At 43.4% G+C, this 20,604-nt stretch overlaps 1 long non-coding RNA gene across 2 annotated transcripts; it reads left to right on the top strand.

The window, feature by feature from the left end:
• Window positions 1-2,796: 2,796 nt before the first annotated feature.
• Window positions 2,797-5,409, top strand: LOC123328727. Of its 2 annotated transcripts, none has more exons than XR_006543756.2 (2): window positions 2,797-2,986; window positions 3,928-5,409. It is a non-coding gene; the product is annotated as an uncharacterized LOC123328727 (long non-coding RNA). The 2 variants fall into 2 exon arrangements; XR_006543755.2 differs by lacking the exon at window positions 2,797-2,986 and adding an exon at window positions 3,259-3,642.
• Window positions 5,410-20,604: the final 15,195 nt, after the last annotated feature.

Here is a 20,604-nt window from a genome sequence, read left to right on the forward strand (position 1 = left end):
GCAGTCACATGGGAACATGCCACCTATTGACAGAGAGAAATTACTGGAAAACTGAGGAAAACACAAAATGGATATAAGCTGTGGCTCAAATGAGGAATAGGACATGCTGGTTCGATTTAGTCATATGGCCAATGGCAACCCCAGTGGGGAGGAGACGTGCTCCCCCTACACAGCAGGCACTGCAGGTCCCATGAGAGTGAGCCGGGACCCAAATTTTTCCAATTCTTTGTGACCCTGTGGAGTGTAGCCCACCAGGCTCTTCTGTCCATGGGATTCTCCAGGCAAGAATACTGGAGTGGGTTGCCATGCCCTCCTCCAGGGGATCTTCCCAACACAAGGATAGAACCCATATCTCTAACATCTCCTGCATTGGCAGTCAGATTCTTTACCACTAGAACCACCTGGGAAGCCCATGGTCTATGCTAGATAGCTATTTAACCTACTTCAGCCTTCAATTCAGTTCAGTTCCATAGCTCAGTCGTGTCTGACTCTTTGCAACCCCATGGACTGCAGCATGCCAGGCCTCCCTGTCCATCATGAACTCCCGGAGCTTGCTGAAACTCATGTCCATTGAGTCAGTCATGCCATCCAACCATCTCATCCTCTGTCATCCCCTTCTCCTCCCACCTTTAATCTTTCTTAGCATTAGGGTCTTTTCTGTGAGTCAGTTCTTAGCATCAGGTGGCCAAAGTATTGGAGTTTCAGCTTCAGAATTAGTCCTTCCAATGAATATTCAGGACCGATTTCCTTTAGGATTGACTGGTTTGATCTCCTTGCAGTCCAAGGGACTCTCAGCCGGGTCTCCTGCTTAATAAAAGATGGATTATAAAACCCACTTTCTGTTGTTGGTATAATTCATGGGTATCATCTAAATGCATGCAAGTTTCTAGGATGATATGAACAGTACGTATTCTTTTTTCTCTTCTAGCAGATGTTCTCATGCATTTAGGAGCCCATAAGTTTTTAATGAATGTTGGGAAACACCTACTTGGCAGGACAATTCCATCTTGGTTAACTAAAAACCAATTAGGTAAAAGAAGTATCAGATTGTGGGGTGCAGGTGAGAGTTGGGGAGGGACCGGATAACTCCAGGGTTTGAGACACACCAAACTGACACCATTTTAGGAATTCAACTGCAGTGATTGCTGCAATGCTGCTAAAACATCACTGGTCCAGTGGAACCTGAGGAATCTCAGGTTGAAATTTACCGCCTACTTGCTTGGCATATTATTGAAGCTGGCTGAACCTCAGTTTCAATGACTTTAAAAAGAGAATAGTTATGCCCACCTTGAAGAGTGATGAGGAACCTTACAGATCATGGAAGAACACCATATTGTAGTACTCAACAAATCATTAATTTTCAAAACAAGGCCCAGTTTTGAAAGCAAGTTAGCACTCTATTTTCCATGTGTCTGAAGTCTGGAACCAAGATCCCCTACCTAGAGTTGTGCCGGCCAAACTTTTGAGCTGACTGAGTGGTCTTGGAAATCCCACTCAATATACTGGAATCTTAGCTTTCCAAAGGATTCCAGAACTCTTGTCTTTGTAACCATTGGTTTTACTGTCTAAGAAAAATGAGATCCAGAGCAGGAAGCAGTTTTCCAAATTTCAGCTGGCTGAAAAGGGAAGATTTTGGAAAAACAGGAACACTGATATTATTATCTGGTGCCATTCCATCCTGTGCTGGCTTTCTAGAGGACTAATATTTCTCGTCAGCCTGGTCTAAAGGTGCTTGCGATCTGGGAAAGGATGGGATAGGGAAATCCATCAGGTGACTTGAAAATGGTTAGAGCATCTACCCTCAGGCTGTGCCCAGCCATTACAGAAAGCATTTGAAAAAGAATTACTAATTTTTTACTTCTGACTGATGTTCATTATCTGGGGAATTAAAACACACATCCCTGGGGAGTAATGAGTATACTGGGAGGGCAAGAAAGCAAAGGGAAGCCCAGAATGTGGTCCCTAAAGGATGCCGCAATGATGACTCCCCACGTTAGGGTACACTCAAGCCAGTGTAATTTCCCATCGTCTTCTGCAGAACGAAAAAGAGGGATTTCTCCCCCCCTCCTTTTTTTTGCTTGCCTCAGTCATACCACTAATTATTTAGTGGTCTTTCAAACCTTTTGTAATCTCTGCTCGAGAAAGCCCTGAAAGATATTAATTCTTAGCCATGTGCCTCATAAATGAAGGCCATTCTGCTGCACTTAATGACAAGGCTGAGACAGCAAGATGTCATTTGCTTTTTTCTCGGTTTTTAAATTGCTTTCTAAATGAACTACAGCTGTGAGGGCCAGGTGCTGTGATCCCTTTAGAAAGATCAGGAAATGATGAAATCCAAAATTTCAAAGTGTGATGGATGTCAGCTCCCGATTTGGTGTGTGTGAGGTCACCCCGTGCACCTGGTGCCATCTCCACAACAGAATTACTTTTCAGTGGAGAAAAAAAAGGGAGCGAGAGAGAGAGGGAGAGAGAGGGAGACGCACATGTCTAATGCGAGTGCAACAATAAGAGAAACAGTTTATAATTATCTCTTTGTTTGCTCCTCATCTAGATGGGGATGGTGAAGTGTGCCGTCTCCCCGCCCCCAACCTCTCTCTCATTATAGGTATCGCCGTGGCTGTGTTAAACACACGGTTTTTGTGAATCAGAGTCGGTGTGGTGGCAACGCAGGAGCCACTAGGAAGCAAGATAACAAGCTCCGGTGATGGGAGCGGGGAGGGAAGGAGGAGAGAAGGGCGAGGGCTGGGGCGGGGTGGGGGGCAGGTTTCATTAAGACTCCTTTCACTTAATTGATTCACATCAGTACCTTTACTATGAGGAGCTCTGTTTGCTCTGTGGCGCTCTCAGCCAAATCTGAGACTCAGCCAGGGCTGCCTTTAACGGTGGTCAACTGAGGTCAGGAGCCACCCGCCGCTGCCCGGAGGACACCCCTAAGGACAGAGAGAGGCACGCCCCTCTAGACACTCATCCCTCCTGCTGGCTTGAGGTGAAATCAATTTGTGAGGCCCTGTTCTTGCAGCCAGCCAGGAAATAAGCAGCGATTGTGCTCTTTCTCTCCAACCCTGACCCCCCAGGAGATGTAGCTGTCAGAGCTGGAAGGCTGCCAGGGTCAAGCCCATTTTCTCTGGGACAGCTGCCCAGTCTGCGCCTGGTGGGGGGCTCCTTGGACTCCTGCCTCCCTTCCCCTCAGAACCACTCCCCGGGGCCCTGAACTCGACTGCCTCATGGGCAGGTGATACGGGATGAAGGGGGAAGCACGGCTGGGGCTTCTTGACTCTAAACCTACAATGTGCCCTTAGATAAGTTGCTCTGACCTGCGTGTGTGTGCCTAGTTGCTTCAGTCAGGTCTGACTCTCAGCGACTGTAGCCCACCAAGCTCCTCTGTCCATGGGATTCTCCAGGCAAGAATATTGAAGTGGGTTGTCATGCCCTCCTATTGAGTCTTAGTTCTTCAGGTCTGTAAATGGGGCAGGGGGTTGAAGAAATAGGCCATATTTTGGCCTATTTTGGATTGACTGACATTGTATAAGTAAAAAGTACACAGGAGAGTGTTTTTCACAAAGTTGCTGATGTGGAAATATTAATCTCCCAACGCCACTGTCTCTGCTACTTTGTCCATTGGGTGCAACACGGAGCAGGAAGGTAAGACAGTGAGACTCCAGAGACTTGTAACTTCAAGTCCAGTCTTTCTAGACATCTGGTTTACTTAACTTCCTTAGCCTCTCTAGGCATCAGTTTCTCCATTGGTACTATGAGGACAATAGAAAATTCTACCTTACTTATCCTCACAGAATAAAATGAGATGCTATATGTCAAAGTGCTTTATATTATATATAGGGAGAAGCAAGGGGCTGAAGGGCCTTGCTAGGAATGTTGGTGTCCATGACTCCCCCCGCTAAATAGCAGCTACTTCCTTTTCTTTCCCAGTACCTAGCTGAGGATGCTGTTTCTCCATCATACTCACAACCACCCCAGCTACAGTAAAAAGTACTAGGCAGATGTTAAATGAATCCTGGGAGGAGTAAGGGATGATGAAAAGGATGAAGGAGAGGATGCTGATCCATCGAAGACCTAAAACACAGCCTGATTCCAGACGAAAGGACAAGCTCTTCAAACCCAAGTGGAGGAATTCAGTAGCGGTCCCCTACTTGAGGAGTTTAGGAGAAAAAAAAAATAAAGTAATATACCATAACTGTAGCCCAAACAAGGAGAAATAGAGGTCTATGTGAAGAGCAGAAGTTCTAAGTGTTTAACGGCCAATGGGTGTCTTGGAGATCTTTGCGCTCAACAGCCCATAAGTGTGGGGCTGTAAGTACACCTTTTGCTGTGAGTACAGCTATCCATGTGGGATTCCAGAAAGGAGGCCTGGAGACACCTGGCCCCCTCCACTCCCCAAAAGATGACTTCCTGTGGTTGTTACCAATCGTGTCAACAAGGAAACGGGCTCCTATGAAGCGTCCTTAATCTGGGAGGAGGCTGGTGTGAAGGAAGTCAGCAACGCTGCCTCCATTCATTCTGGAGTTTGCACCAGGATGACTGAAGGATCGAGAACAACAAGTCAACCAGTGGGAGCAGATGCTGTGCCCTGAGCTGTAGCTTCCACCCCCACTTGGATGCTTGGCCACCTCCCCTCAGCATTGCCCCACCGGCTGACATCACCACTTTCTCTCCTAAATCCCATTCTCTCCAGACCTTGGGCCAAGGTCTCAGTCCACACCTTTTCTACTTCGACAGGTACCTCTCTTTCTTTACCTAACCACAGGCTCAGTGTGGGAGGATAATCTTCCAGCTCATCCACGGTTAAATCTCCCTGCTTACCACCTTCTCTTCCATCCATGTAGCAGAATGAGGGTAAGCAGAGGGCTAAGTTGGTGCTAGAACGCACAGAGGCTTGGCCACTGGATCACCTGTTGTGAAGCAATGAGCTTGCCTCAGGTGCGACCACCCACTCTTTCTTCCACATTGGTTACAGATGACAAGGCGACCCAGGTTGAAAATGGACCTCAAGATCTTTGAACCCAGATGAAAAGACAGATAGCAACTCTTTCTCTTAAAATTTGCAAACAGGTCTGTGCTTCCTACCAGGTGGATGCCAGACTTTGATGAAGACTGTTCTTTTCTTCTGGGAAAACCACCCCAAGGACCTTTGTATATGCAAATGCAGATCAAAGACTCTCTTCTGGAATGGATTTAAACTGCTGTGAATAACAGTGTGGAAGGTTCTGTTCCTAGGGGACAGAGCTGCATTTCTGTGGGTACCTTCCCTTTGAAAAGAACACTTCTTTCCCAAGTCCAGATTAAGACAAAGGACCTTCGCTTGAAAGTTGAAAATTATTGCTAGTTTTAGAAGAGATGGTGCATGTGTGTGCCATTTTGTGTGTGTGCAAATATTGGCCTTTGGAAAATTAAGAGTCGTGGATTTCCAAGATGGCTTAACAAATGTGAATACCTGAAGAGAAAAACTTGGAAAGAGAAGTGAAAGAACACTACTTAATCTAGATTTGGAGACAGAACTACAGTGCCCATACAACTTCTAAGTTTTAGTTTTGGAGGATAAATATTCTCCCCCTTATCCTTCATGCTAAGAGTCTCAGGTATATATTATGCTACTCTTCTTAGAGTTTGTATGCTCTGAATGACCAAAAATCTTTTGACATTGATGTGCCTAGAAGTGAATGGCTTCTCAGGTGGCTCAGTGGTACAGAATCTGTCTGCCAATGCAGAATACAGGTTCAGTCCCTGAGTTGGAAAGACCCCTGGAGGAGGAAATGACAACCCACTCCAGTATTCTTGCCTGAGAAATCCCATGGACAGAGGAGCCTGGTGGGCTACATTCCACAGGGTCGCAATGAATCGGGCATGACCTAGCATACACACATATGAATAGTCAGCTCAACAAATACAAAGTAGAACTCAATGATGACCTTCACAATTATTTTAGAAATTATCCCTGTACTAATGCAGCCTGAGAATATGTCATCTTCCTTGGGCACCAAGTTTCAATGTTGCCTTACACTCTACTGACTAAATTCATGATCACACTTTTATTTATTTTTTATTTTTTTAATTTAAATTTATTTATTTTAATTGGAGGCTAATTACTTTACAATATTGTATTGGTTTTGCCATACATCAACATGAATCCGCCACAGGCATACACGTGTTCCCCATTCTGAACCCCCCTCCCATCTCCCTCCCCGTACCATCCCTTCGGGTCATCCCAGTGAACCAGCCCCAAGGATCCTGTATCGAACCTGGACTGGCGATTCATTTCTTTTATGATATTATACATGTTTCCATGCCATTTCCCCCGATCATCCCACCCTCTCCCTCTCCCACAGAATCCAAAGGACTGTTCTATACATCTGTGTCTCTTTTACTGTCTCACATACAGGGTTATCGTTACCATCTTTCTAAATTCCATATATATGCGTTTGTATACTGTATTGGTGTTTTTCTTTCTGGCTTACTTCACTCTGTATAATAGGCTCCAGTTTCATCCACCTCATTAGAACTGATTCAAATGTATTCTTTTTAATGGCTGAGTAATACTCCATTGTGTATATGTACCACACTTTTAAATATAGTCCTCACCTTTCTGAGATTAAGGTGCTTTCTTAGAATCAAGTATAATACATGATCGTCCACCATATTAACCTTAATTTTTTAGCTTTATTTCCATCTGCTCTGATCTTGTGACTCAGGGCAGGGATTGAAGACAGAGCCCTGTCATTAAACTTTATTTACATAGGCATTGATGAATCAGCATCTTTTAGGGCAGAGCTTTTCATTCAGTTGTAAGTCCTTCTGAGTTTACCATCATCCAGATGAGCCACCTATATTTAGGCCAAGATATTACTGGAGATCCTGCAAAATGCTCAAGTTCTGATCTAACAAGCTTCCCTGAAATACCCGTTTAAAATTCTGAAAAAAAAAAAAAAAGAAATACAGTTATCACTTCATACATACATAAACATGATCTGTATATTATGTTTACCCTAAAATGGCCATACACCCATATGTACACATGGAACTCAGGGCAACTCTTTAAAGACAGAGATGCATTCCCCCATCCTTAAGTGCCTTTTTTAACTTGAGAAATTTGAAGTTGCTGTTGATCCGTCACCACCAGAATCAGAATCCTCTGATGGCAGGCAGTCTGCCTGCATCCCACCACTTCCACAATTTCTCTTCCAATACTCAGCTGACTTCAGACCCACTGGCCTACTGCTACAGCCCCAAACTGTCACAAGACAGAGCCCAGCTTGTTAGGTTTAACACTCCCAATAAAATATTCAGAACCACTGAATCTCAGAGACATCACTTTGCCAACAAAGTCCTTATAGTCACAGTTATGGTTTTTCCAGTAGCCATGTACAGATGTGACAGGTGGACCATAAAGAAGACTGAACATTAAAGAACTGATGCTTTTGAATTATGGTGCTGGAGAAGACTCTTGAGAGTCCCTTGGATTGCATGGTGATCAAACCAGGAAATCCTAAAGGAAATCAACTCTGAATATTCATTGGTAGGCTGCTGCTGAAGCTGAAGCTCTAGTACTTTGGCCACCTGATACAAAGAGCTGACTCATTAGAAAAAGACCCCAATGCTGGGAAAGATTGAAGGCAGGAGGAGAAGGGGATGACAGAGGATGAGATGGTTGGATGGCATCACTGACTGGATGGACATGAATTTGAGCAAACTCCAGGAGATAGTGAAGGACAGAGGAATCTGCTGTGCTGCAGTCCATGCAGTCCGACACGACTCAGCAACTGAACAACAAGAACATCGAATCTCAGAGATCGTAGTGTTTCTGAGTGCTCACCTTGCCCAGGCTCCTCTACACTCCAGAACCCCCACTACACCTTGCCTCTTGGAGGGATAGCCCCTTCTGCCTTTCTGCTGGCTGTGGATGGGGCTCAGGTTTTTACCTGTCTGGTAGGTAGTGGTTCCTCCATGTGACCACGGGAGGCTGCTTCTTCTTCCTTCTCCTGTGGGCTCTAGATCATTCCCAGCTACCTGCCCAGCAGAAGCCTTTCTACTCTAGGTATTTGAAAAATTGCTTTTCCTCTCTTCTCCAGACACTGCTTCTCTAAATTGTTTAACCAATCCGCCAATGGCCCAGTTCTCAAACCACCTCGTGGGCTCCCCCCTCTTCTCAATGTGCTCCAGTTTTTCAACATCTTAAAATGCGACACCCATAATTAAACAGAATGCTCCAGATGTGGCTTGATTGGCACAAAATCATTTCCTCTTTTGTTCTGGACCATGTTGTTTCCTAATGTTGTTTATTGCTTTTTCTCTAATCGCTATTTCATGCTGGGGATACTTCTGATCCTGAAATCCCCTAAAGCCACGGACCTTTTGTTTTTTCCCTCCATGCCATGAACAGCCTCAGTTTTTCCCTGTTTGGGTCCCTGTATTATTGGTTGCTTGGACTTAAACATAAGATTTCATATTTGTCCTTGTTACAGTTCATATCGAGTTTTGCCCCATAACTCAATGTGTTGAAGTCTCCGACCTTCTGTACATTTGCTGTTTAATATTCCCACATCTAAATGATGTGTCTTCTGTATTTTCAACAAAGTTATTCATTCTTTACCGTCTCAGCCACCAAGGAAGCCCCTTTCATTCATGAAAATACTGAATAACATTAAAAAAAGAGTCATTCAGGCCATATTGACTTTCTTATTATTTCTTCTTTTTAGTATTCCTGTTTATCACAATACCTTTTTGTGAAAGATATATCAGAGATTTGTACCAGTCAGCATTGTTTAAACCACCTTAGAGGACACAGAAACACACAAATAGCTTAGTTTCTTTTTTTTTTTTTTAAGCTTTTTATTTTATTTTTTTTTATTTTATTTTTAAACTTTACATAACTGTATTAGTTTTGCCAAATATCAAAATGAATCCGCCACAGGTATACATGTGTTCCCCATCCTGAACCCTCCTCCCTCCCCATTTTTTTTTTTGTTTCTTTTTTTTAATGTTTTTTTTTTTTAATTCAGGTAATAGTCACATAACATAAAACATGCTATTTTTACCATATTTAACTGTACAGCTCAGTGGCACTAAGTACATTCACATTGTTTACAACTCACCATTTCACTTTCATTAAACACAGTCCCCATTCTCCATTCCCACCCCACTGCCCCTGGACTCTGGCATCTATCCATGTGCTTTCTGACTATAAACTTGACTATTCTAGGTACCTTGTATAAGTGGAATCAAACAGTAGTGAATAGCTTAGCTTCTAATTGACAAAAGAAATCTGGCCCAATTGGAAGCAACCAGTGGAGGAAACCAGATGATAAGCTAAAATACTGATCTATATAGGCATTAAACATTTCAAATGTAAGTTTCCTTTAGAGGAAAAAGTTGCAAGAGACCAGGGATTATTTTTTTAAGGAGGTAGAATTTTAACCTTTCCAATAATTATGTTGCAAAAGACCCTGATGCTGGGAAAGATTGGGGCAGGAAAAGAAGGGGATGACAGAGGATGAGATGGTTGGATGGCATCACCAACTTGATGGCCATGAGTTTGGACACCAACTCAGTCCATTCTGATAAGCTCTTTGGGGGCAACAATGAATAAAATAGACATAAATTCCTTCCCCAACAGAACTCACAGGCATGTACTGAGAGTAACAGTAATACAAATGTTTGTTTGGTGGGAGAGTAAATGTGTTGAAAAATAAAGCAGAAAATAGAGACTGAGGATGTTAGGGTAAAACAGGGTGCTTTCCACTGTAGATGGTAGCCTGGGGAAGACCTCACTGAAATGCTGAAGAAGTAGGGTTGAGCTATCTTCATGGGGAGAACATTTCAGGCAAGGTGATCCCTAAGGCTCTACAGAGATACATGTTTTGGTGTCTGAGGGGTAGGGAGAAGGCCAACACGATGGGAACACAGACAGCAAGAGGAAAGTAGCAGGCAATTTTAGAGCGGTAGCATGTGGGCGCCCTGGAGTGGGAAATGGCAACCCACTCCAGTATTCTTTCCTGAAAAATCCCATGGACGGAGGAGCCTGGAAGGCTGCAGTTCATGGGGTTGCTGAGGGTCGGACAAGACTGAGAGACTTCACTTTCACTTTTCACTTTCATGCATTGGAGAAGGAAATGGCAACCCACTCCAGTGTTCTTGACTGGAGAATCCCAGGGATAGGGGAGCCTGGTTGGCTGCCATCTATGGGGTCACACAGAGTCGGACATGACTGAAGTTACTTAGCAGAAGCAGCAGCATGTGGGCAGGAGGTCAATTAAGCTAGCCTTATTGTCAAATTTCAGAACTTTGGCTTTTATTCCAAGTGAGAAGGGGAAGCATCACAGGGTTTTGGAAAAAAAAAAGAAGAGTAGGATGATGTAATTTATAATTTGGTAAAATAATTCACAGGGTGGGGTTGAGAATAGATTGTAGGCGAGCAAAGGAAGAATCAGGAAGGTGAGTGAAGGGTTGTATCAGTTAGTGCTGTAGGATAAATACACAGAAGCTGAACCAATAGTGTGCAGTATGACTCTACAAACATACAGTGTCCTTCTGTGAGTCTGGTTGGGCTCACGCTGTCAGCTCTGGGACAGGTGGGTTCCTCCCTGACCTCAGACAGGCTCAGCCCCGTGTCTGCAGTTCACTGGCTGCGGGCTGGCCGAGCTGCCCTTGGCCGGAAAAACCGAGTTCTCATCCAGCTGGCTGGCCTGGCTTATCCATGCGGTGATGGCAGGATTTCAAGGGGAATTGTGGACTCAAGCTGAGGTTTTGAGTTAGTGTGTGGACACATTTTGAGCAAGTCAACCAGCATGATTCCAGTGTGTGTGAGGAGTGAACTTTACCTCTTTGAGCAAATGCAAAGATATATTGCAAATAGCATGAATACAGGGAGAATTGAAGATTATGGCTGTTATGTAACTGTTGGAGAGACAGAGCCTGTTGCAGTATGTAGCTGAGAGATGAGAGTGGTTTTCAGAAGAGTAGCATCAGTGGAGGTGATGAAAGTTATTGGATTCTGGAGATAATTGAAAGGCAGTGGATTTAGATGTGAGAATGAGTATAATAGAGAAAGGACCCAATGATAACTCAAGGCCTTCACAACTGGAAAATTAGAGTTGCTGACTCTCGAGACAGAGGAAATGGCAAGAAGAGCAGTTAGAGAAGGGCAATTAGGGGCTCTGTTGGGCACTTGTTAAGTCTGGGAATCTTATTACATTTTCAGTAGGAAGACTATCTTGGTATAGGTTTCAGATCAGTTGATATAAATTTGGGAAGTATTGCATAAAGACAGCATGAAATGCCATGGGGATTGAGGGACTTATCAAGATGGTGAATGTTAATAAAAATGAGACAAGAGCAGAGGGTAGACCTCTGGGGGCACCCCAACACAGAGAGAAGAAATGAGTAAAGGAGACAGAATTGGAGAGGAAAAAGAGGAGCAGCGAGAGACAGAGCAAACAGAAGATGCTTCATGAGCAGAGGGAGGCAGGAGACAGGGCTGAGGAGCCACTGAGGCCATTCTAGGGAAAGCTTTGTTTTCAATACCAAGGAGAGGGATTTGGTTGGAGGGAAAACTATGGCCTTTCAAGTACAGTAGAAGCTTCTTCCTTGTCCTCATGGGCTGCAGACACAGTCTGAAAATCCCATTTGACCAGCCTGTTCCTGACCAGGACTGAATTTCCTGATTTCAGGGGGGTTTCACAAGGCATCATGGTCCTGATGATGACCACTCCAAGGATCTAAAGTGATCTCTGATCACCAACGTATAACTGAAGAGTCAAGGCTAGGAATCATAGACTTAATTTGCCCAAAGTTGAGTTTCTGTAGGTCTCCTGGCATTCCTGTAGTCGAGCAGGAAGCTATTACAGATGGTGATCATGCATGTGTGTGTGGGAGATGGGGGGGTGGAGATATGTGGTCCAGGGGTAAACAGGTATTTTGCAGGGATCCAGTTTTCTCTTCTCTCCTCAGAAGTCCTGACAAGGGACACCTTGAGTTCTCCAGCAGAACAGCTAAGGACTGGGGAAAGAAATGTTCTGCAAAGGACCAGCGATTCAATTTTATTCATTCTGTATCAAATTTCTACATCTCACAGTTTGGGCTCAACAGGAGGTGACACTGTGAACTGTTACTCTTTTCGCTTCCTTTTTTTCCCCTTCACTGAACATAAACATATCATTACACAGTTACACTCCACTATATTTAGAGTTGATTTTTAAGTATCTATTAAATCAAACAGGGGAGCGAGGCTGTTCTACCTGGAGCCAGTGTTGTGGGGTGGGGAGATAGACCTGGAGATGGGAGGACCCCAGCGATACCTGCATGGCCGACCACCACAGATCCCAAAGCACCTCCATCCTGCTCTTCCCTGGAGACATAAGCAGACTGCTCTCACTGGGGCAGGGCCAGCATCCTGCCCACAAACCACCCCGCACACCTCTTGTTCACCAGTGATAGAGGCTTTGGCTGCACTTCACTGTGTAGATGGAAGGAATTTCACCGGCATCTGGAGCATATATTCCAGGTGGCACACTCAGTGAAGCCTAAGATGCCAGGGATGTGACATGTTCAACAAAATGACAAGTTTTTATTGTTCAACAACTATGAAAAGTGCCTTTATGTCTTCTTCCCTGATGCTTTCAGGGTGTATTGGAGTGAAAGGCAGTGAGGAACTCTCTCTAAGAGGAACCTTCCTGAAGTTGCTCATGCCAAGACTTCCCATCCTGGTTTACAAGGAATCTTCTATTGATAATGCCTGTCAACATTTATAGAATGAACGATTTTAGCACACCCTTTAGAAGACATGGCTACCTTTCAGATCAATACAGTACTTTACAAACTACCCACCCAGTGTTATCTGCGGCACTTATCACAACACTATATGGGCAAAGCTTGGAATATTTCCACTGTCTTATGATCCAAGAAGATAAGAAATGGAGGGATTGAGAGGAATCCAGATCAAGATAGATAAAGATGGTGAAGCTCTGAGTAAGAACGTACCTCTTGTATGTTCTACCTGACCTTACTCCCTTTGGACAAGATGCCAAATGCTGGAAGAAGAAACAAATGAAAGCCTTTTCATGAGAGTGAGGGTCAAGCGTTGGAAATGGGCTGACTAGATAGTGACAGCTGACAAGTGGGAACAGGAAAATTGGGGGCATAAAGATTTGGAGGCATGAGGGGCCTGCTACCAAGTCACCAGCTGCCACTGTCTCCATCTTTCAGTCTCCTTTATGCCCTTTGATTGATTTTAGTTAAAACATGATCAATGGCAGTATTGCCACGTGGTTAGCCTGCCCTCCCACTCAGTACCCATGCCACTCACCATCAGTGAGTGGTCCAAAGTTGTCCGCCAACTTTGTCATGGGTATCTTGTTGTCTACTCTGTAGAAACATTTATTTTTTGATTTGTCATCTAATATTCTTTCCATCAACTCACACTGCCATAGAGTTGCCTTTTCTAGCCTTTAAAAGAAATGTTAGAAATCTCAGATAATAAGTAAAATCTAAGAACGTTTTCAGAAGCAAAAGCACCCTTACTTACTTGGAAACTTAAGTTTGTGCACTGGGCTTTTTGCAAAATGTTCCAGCCTAGAATGGAGCTATGTAAAGCTGGTGGGCTAGGCAGTCATAGGAAGCCAGATCCTTCAGGCTTTCTTCACAAAGAGAAAATGCTTCATCTGCTGTGAGTGGAGAGAAAAAAGATAATATTGAGAGTTTCTACAATATGTTAAAGCTCTGGTTTGGGGTGCTGCCATGATTATTAAATCAAGCCACATCTCCATTTTAACTTGGTAATTTGCATGCCAAAATTTGTATGTTTTTCATAATACTATTGAAGACATCATGGTTTCATTATATTACTCTACAAATATTATCTATTTTGTGCCAGGTGCTAAGGATTCAAAAATGAATTGCTTCCTTTATGTTACTCACAGTCTGTCAAAGGAACTCGTCCTCCTCTCAATATTTAAGAATAATTAAAATACACGTGTGTTCCAGTCAGTGAAACTTAACACAAAATAGTGGTCATGCAAAAATACATGAATCCTGACTTTAACAGACTACAGTTTATCAGTAAACCTGAGCTACAGTCTATTTATTGATATAACGTGACTCTTTCAGATACTTTGTGAAAGTGTTAGTTGCTCAGTCGTGTCCGCTTTTTGCAGTCCCATGGACTGTAGCCCTCCAGGCTTCTCTATTTCATGCAAAGATGGGCTCAATAAAGGACAGAAATGATATGGACCTAACAGAAGCAAAAGATATTAAGAGGAGATGGCAAGAACACACAGAAGAACTGTACAAAAAAGATCTTCACGACCCAGATAATCACAATGGTGTGATCACTCACCTAGAGCCAGACATCCTGGAATGAGAAGTCAAGTGGGCCTTAGGAAGCATTACTACGAACAAAGCTAGTGGAGGTGATGGAATTCCATTTGAGTGATTTCAAATCCTAAAAGACGATGCTATGAAAGTGCTGCGCTCAATATGTCAGCAAATTTGGAAAACTCACCAGTGGCCACAGGACTGGAAAAGGTCTGTTTTCATTCTAATCCCAAAGAAAGGCAATGCCAAAGAATGCTCAAACTACCGCACAATTGCACTCATCTCACACGCTAGTAAAGTAATGCTCAAAATTCTCCAAGCCAGGCTTCAGCAATACATAAACTGTGAACTTCCAGATGTTCAAGCTGGATTTAGGAAAGGCAGAGGAACCAGATATCAAATTTCCGACATCTGCTGGATCATCAAAACAGCAAGAGAGTTTGAGAAAAACATCTATTTCTGCTTTATTGACTATGCCAAAGTCTTTGACTGTGTGGATCACAATAAACTGTGGAAAATTCTGAAAGAGATGGAAATACCAGACCACCTGACCTGCCTCTTGAGAAACCTGTATGCAGGTCAGGAAGCAACAGTTAGATCTGGACATGGAACAATAGACTGGTTCCAAATCAGGAAAGGAGTATGTCAAGGCTCTATATTGTCACCCTGCTTATTTAACTTATATGCAGATTACATCATGAGAAACACTGGGATGGAGGAAGCCCAAGCTGGAATCAAGATTGCCAGGAGAAGTATCAATAACCTCAGATATGCAGATGACACCACCCTTATGGCAGAAAGTGAAGAAGAACTAAAGAGCCTCTTGATGAAAGTGAAAGAGGAGAGTGAAAAAGTTGGCTTAAAGCTCAACATTCAGAAAAAGAAGATCATGGCATCAGGTCCCATCACTTCATGGCAAATAGATGGGGGAAACAGTGGCTGACTTTATTTTTCTTGATTCCAAAATCACTGCAGATGGTGACAGAAGCCATGAAATTAAGATACACTTACCCCTTGGAAGGAAAGTTATGACCAACCTAGACAGCATATTAAAAAGCAGAGACATTACTTTGCCAACAAAAGTCTGTCTAGTCAAGGCTATGGTTTTTCCTGTGGTCATGTATGGATGTGAGAGTTGGACTGTGAAGAAAGCTGAGCACCGAAGAATTGATGCTTTATAACTGTGGTGTTAGAGAAGACTCTTGAGAGTCCCTTGGACTGCAAGGAGATCCAGCCAGTCCATCCTAAAGGAGGTCAGTCCTGGGTGTTCATTGGAAGGGCTGATGCTGACGCTGAAACTCCAATACTTTGGCTACCTGATGTGAAGAGCTGACTCATTTGAAAAGACCCTGATCCTGGGAACGATTGAGGGCAGGAGGAGAAGGGGACGACAGAGAATGAGATGGTTGGATGGCATTACCGACTCAATGGACATGAGTTTGAGTAAACTCTGGGAGTTGGTGATGTACAGGGAGGCCTGGAATTCTTCAGTTCATTGGGTCGCAAAGAGTTGGACACAACTGAGTGACTGAACTGAACTGATTCTTTGATTGAATATCTGTTCCCTCCCTGCAGAACTGGATTTGCCCATACAGTGAACATTAGACAAACCTGACTATTAGAGTTAAATTCAGATTAATTAGAGTGAAAAAGTACAATTTCTGGTCCTCAGTCACAATAGCCAGATGTCCTGCACTCAAAAGTTCCATGTATATAGTAGTTACAATATTACAAAATGGAGATATAGAACACTCTGTCATTGTAGGCACCTCTCTTTTTGAGTGTAAGTTCTATTAATATGTGATCTAGGGACTTTTGGTCAATATACCATGATACCTCCAATACACTAAAGTAAAACTTGAGAATAGACATTTATTGATTGAATAAATGGACTAGTTTTCAAGAGCAAATGGATCACACAGAGTAGATAAAAGAAAGGAGGCTGACTCTATAATTTGATCCAAATGTTGAAACAACTCACTTAAATAAAGAGTTTATACCCATAGCTTAAAGGTCAAACAGGAATCACTGAAAGTTTTGAGATAAGGAATGAGGTGATCAAATGTAGTTTAAATGATCCTTTTAGCAACAAGAGAAGGATGATTTGGAACAGAAGTGAATGATAGCAGGAAGATGATGATCGCGGTAAAAACATGAGATGTAAAGTGACCGGACTTTGAAAAGGAAGAGAGTCAGGGCCCATGTTGGACAGGCGAGGCTATCTCATATGGAAGTAACAACAACTTCAACATCTCAGGGGGTTTATACTAAAAAACATAAACCAGCTTTATTCTTGGAGAAGGAAATAATCCACTCCCATATTCTGGCCTGGGAGATCTTGTGGACAGAGGAGCCTAGTGGGCTACAGCCCATGGGGCTGCAAAAGAGTCAGGCACAACTTAGCAACTTAACAACAAAACTTTGTCCTTGGTTTACATGACATTCCCTGTGGACTAGCAGATGGTTCTGCTCCACACAGTCACCCAGATACCCAGATGGTTGGAGGTCTTCCTTAATCATGATCACAGAGGGAGAAGCTGGCCATCACACATGGCTTTGAAGTCCCTCACTGCAGAAATGAGACCTGCTATTTCTATGAAATATTACTAGTCAAAATTAATCACACGGCTCTATCTGCAAACGCTTAGGAAATGCAGATAAGCCAAGAGTTGTATCCATGTATTTATTTTGTGAATCATCTGTCCACCATATTGATAACAAGATGAGGAAATAACAAGAGTGAGATGAGTCACATACATCTCTGAACTCTATTCATATACAATTTATACCTGTACACTTTGGAATTCACAGAGATAGTTGATGATCCAAAGAAAGGCTATTCACAATAATAGTAAGTGGTGCTGAGCAGAGCATCCTAGCAGATGACAGATAATGAAATGATGAATAATATATGGGTAGCACCAATTATGTGTGGAGCACCAGGAAAACTGCTGTGTGCGAGGCACACATTATCCCTGCCTCAAGAAGCCTTAGATTCTACTATATAAAACATATAACAACTAATCCCATAATTTGCTACTTATAATTTTTTATGCTACAAACAGAACATATAGTGTTATACCATAAGAATAGTCTATTATTAGTAGTGCTAGTTAATAATCATTTTTGTCACTTCTGTTTTTGTTCTTTCAATGTTTTCTTAATTCATATTCTCTCTGAAATTAAAACATTCATCGGTTGAAAGTAATAAGGGAATTAATGATATGGTAGGGACTTCAGTGGACAACTCAAACAATCTACTCACTTATCAAAAATGATTCAGTAATATCTTACCACTGACTTTGGTTAAATTGCTCAGTTTTTATTCACTTAAGTATCTACCCATTTTGTTGGGATCAATACGTTTCCTTTTATTGATAATGATTACTGTAATGTTGATATTCCAAAGTAGCTTACAGACTGAGGCTGGACACATCATAAAGGATATGATAAGGAAAGAAATCTAAAGGTACCATATGAGCTCAGAATTTACATGCCTACCATCTCATCACCTCGTGGTGCTTTGTAAGTGCCCAGTGCTTTGTTACTGAATGAATGCTGTTGTCTAGACGTAATTGCCAACTACAAATGTCACTCTAAGAATTTGGCAATGATGCTTCTTCATGATTCTGAAGCAAGTTATTCTTCCATGGTGAGAGTCCTCACTAAAAAGATTCCCTGGGGACTGGTTAATGCTGGAATAATGATGTTTCAATAATTTTTCTGTTACGTTATTTGAGAACTAAGGATACTCGGAAGGTATCACCAGTCCAAAAATGTCCCCTCTTTCTGTGACTTGGCATGTTTTCTATTTTCTTCTTTTCCTTTTAAGTGAAGATATATTCTGATCAGCCCATTTCTGACTGGTGTCATTGGCTCCCAGGAAGAATCTTACCCCATTCATCAAGTACATGATGAAGAGGGCTGGTATGCCACTTACTTCCAAAAGAGTAGAAAACTAGATTGTATTCCCAACTCGGTGAATGTTTTCCTAGTAAGATGCAATGTCCTTAGTGACCCCGATCCCTTTCTTCAAGCCCAGGGCCTTCTGCATTCTCCCCTGTGCTGAGTTGGAAAATTCCTCAGCCTTGTGTGACCCAGAGCGATTGGAAGGGCATCATGTGTACATTTCTCTCCTGTAACTGCAGAGGGAAATGGCCCCTCACAGCACCATTGGCATTCCTGTTTCCCATTCAGCATTGTCTCCCTTCCAGAACAGACACATTCAAACTCTGTGCTGGATTTGACTTTCAAACGTTCATAAAAGGGTGCAGTGCAGCCAACACGATGCTGAAGCTGCAACACCAGTTTGATGATGCATAATGCATTACACAGCAGTGGGGCCATGTTTTGCTTTGACGAAAGTGCCAGTGACTCAGAGATAGTTTCCCCCACCCCTCTATTTTAAAGACATAAAGTATTGTGGATATAACATTTTCTGGCCAGGCTGTAACTGAAGCTTCCCCACCAGCTATTGCCCACATGATAATGGAACTCTGCAATAATATTAGGGGTGTGGGGGAAATCTATGGCCAATTTAGTCACTCAAGCAGTGCTCAGAATCTCTGGGTTAGGGCTGCAGTGGGAGATAACTTGCCATAAGATGAGCTGCCTGGAACTCTGCAAAATACATGCCTCAGTGCTTCCTGGAACAATCCGGCGCTGTGTGTGCACTCACAGGGGAGAAGGAAACGGGCATCGCAGATGCCAGGAGCCACAGATTTTTGGTTTTCAGTGTAATGACTGATTTGATGGCTCTTTTACTTATTTTTCAAAGGTAATTTGGATCCTGTGCTCTCAAAATGTCAAAACCAAATACTCCTTTCATATGGTAGAAAGCCGTTCTTGGCTCAGCTGTGTCAAAGAATCCGTGTCTATTTTGCCACAGAGAAGTTAAAATGTAGAATACTGAATCTTTTTTTTTTTTTTTCCAATTGGGGGCTTGACATCTGAGCAGGCACACATCCTCAGCAATAGTACTTTGATTCTCAGGGGTCACCGGGGACAGCCATTGTGGAGCTGCTGTGTAATGCATGGTTTCTGGTATTAAATTTGCATATGGGGACAACTGGAGTTTGTGTAAATGAACCTGTGTTCCCTGGTCAGCAAGCAAACCGGCCATCCAATTATCAAGACAAGTCTATACAATACAGCCACTAACCAGCAAAAAACAAAACTCACAGGTTTTTAGTCCTCAAGATCAAACATGTGAATTATCTAAAATCCTCACACAGCATTGATCCTATTGTTTGCTTCATATGACAGAGAGTTGCAGAACTTTAATCTGTGTGATTAAAAACAGCAGCTTGGCTGCCCACTCCAGTGTTCTTTCCTGGAGAATCCCATGGACAGAGGAGCCTGGTGGGCTGTGGTCCATAGGGTGGCAAAGCATCAGACACGACTTAAGCGATTTAGCACACACACACACGCACATATTGTATACGCAGTCAGAGTTCTCAAATCACTCTAAATCGGGGGTCCCCAACCTCTGGGGTCTCATGCCTGGTGATGTGAGGTGGGCCTGTTGTAACAATAATAGAAACAAAATGCACAGTAAGTGTGACGCGCTGGAATCATTGGGAAGCCGGCCCCCGGCCCCATGGAAAAATGGTCTTCCATGAAACTGGTCCCTGCTGCCAACAAAGACTCAGGACTGCTACAGAGCATTCTTTCCTTCCTTTCTTTCCTTCCTTCATTAAAGACACGCACATCAATACTTTATCTACCTGTAATCGTAAAGGAGACACGTGTGTTCTCCTCTCAGGAAGCATGTGATTTAAGGCAAAAGCCAAAGAAGCCCTGACAATCAGTGTGATGAATGGTGTGTTTGGGGACATATGTGGAGCTCTGGGGTCACATGACCGGCACACTTTACACATCTTGGGGGCAGGGCTGAAATGTGAGCAGAGTCACAGGCAAAGAGTGCTCCTGGGAAAGGGAGCTGAGTGGGGCTCCTCATCTCCTCTGCGTCAGGTGCAGATGAGTGTGAGCCGTGGGTAAAGCAGTGGCTTCTCTCCGGAGCTGCTTTCATAGCCATCCATCCTTCAGGGTCCAGGGGGGAGCAGGAAACCTGGAGGAAATGGCCCCCTGGGGGCATGCTTAAGCCCACTGGCTCCGGGGTGAACCCTCGCAGCAAAGGAAGGAAGGACTAATCCCCTTACCCATCACGTGGCAAGCCCACCCCAGGCTGCTCTGAGTCCCCGTGTGAAAATCAGGTGGTGGGAATGCCTGTCCTGCGACTCAGGGAGGAGGACTCTGTCCTCCCTGGCCCTTACCCATCTAGCT

Source organism: Bubalus bubalis, chromosome 12 (genome assembly GCF_019923935.1).
Source record: "Bubalus bubalis isolate 160015118507 breed Murrah chromosome 12, NDDB_SH_1, whole genome shotgun sequence".
NCBI classification, from domain to species: Eukaryota; Metazoa; Chordata; class Mammalia; order Artiodactyla; family Bovidae; genus Bubalus; species Bubalus bubalis.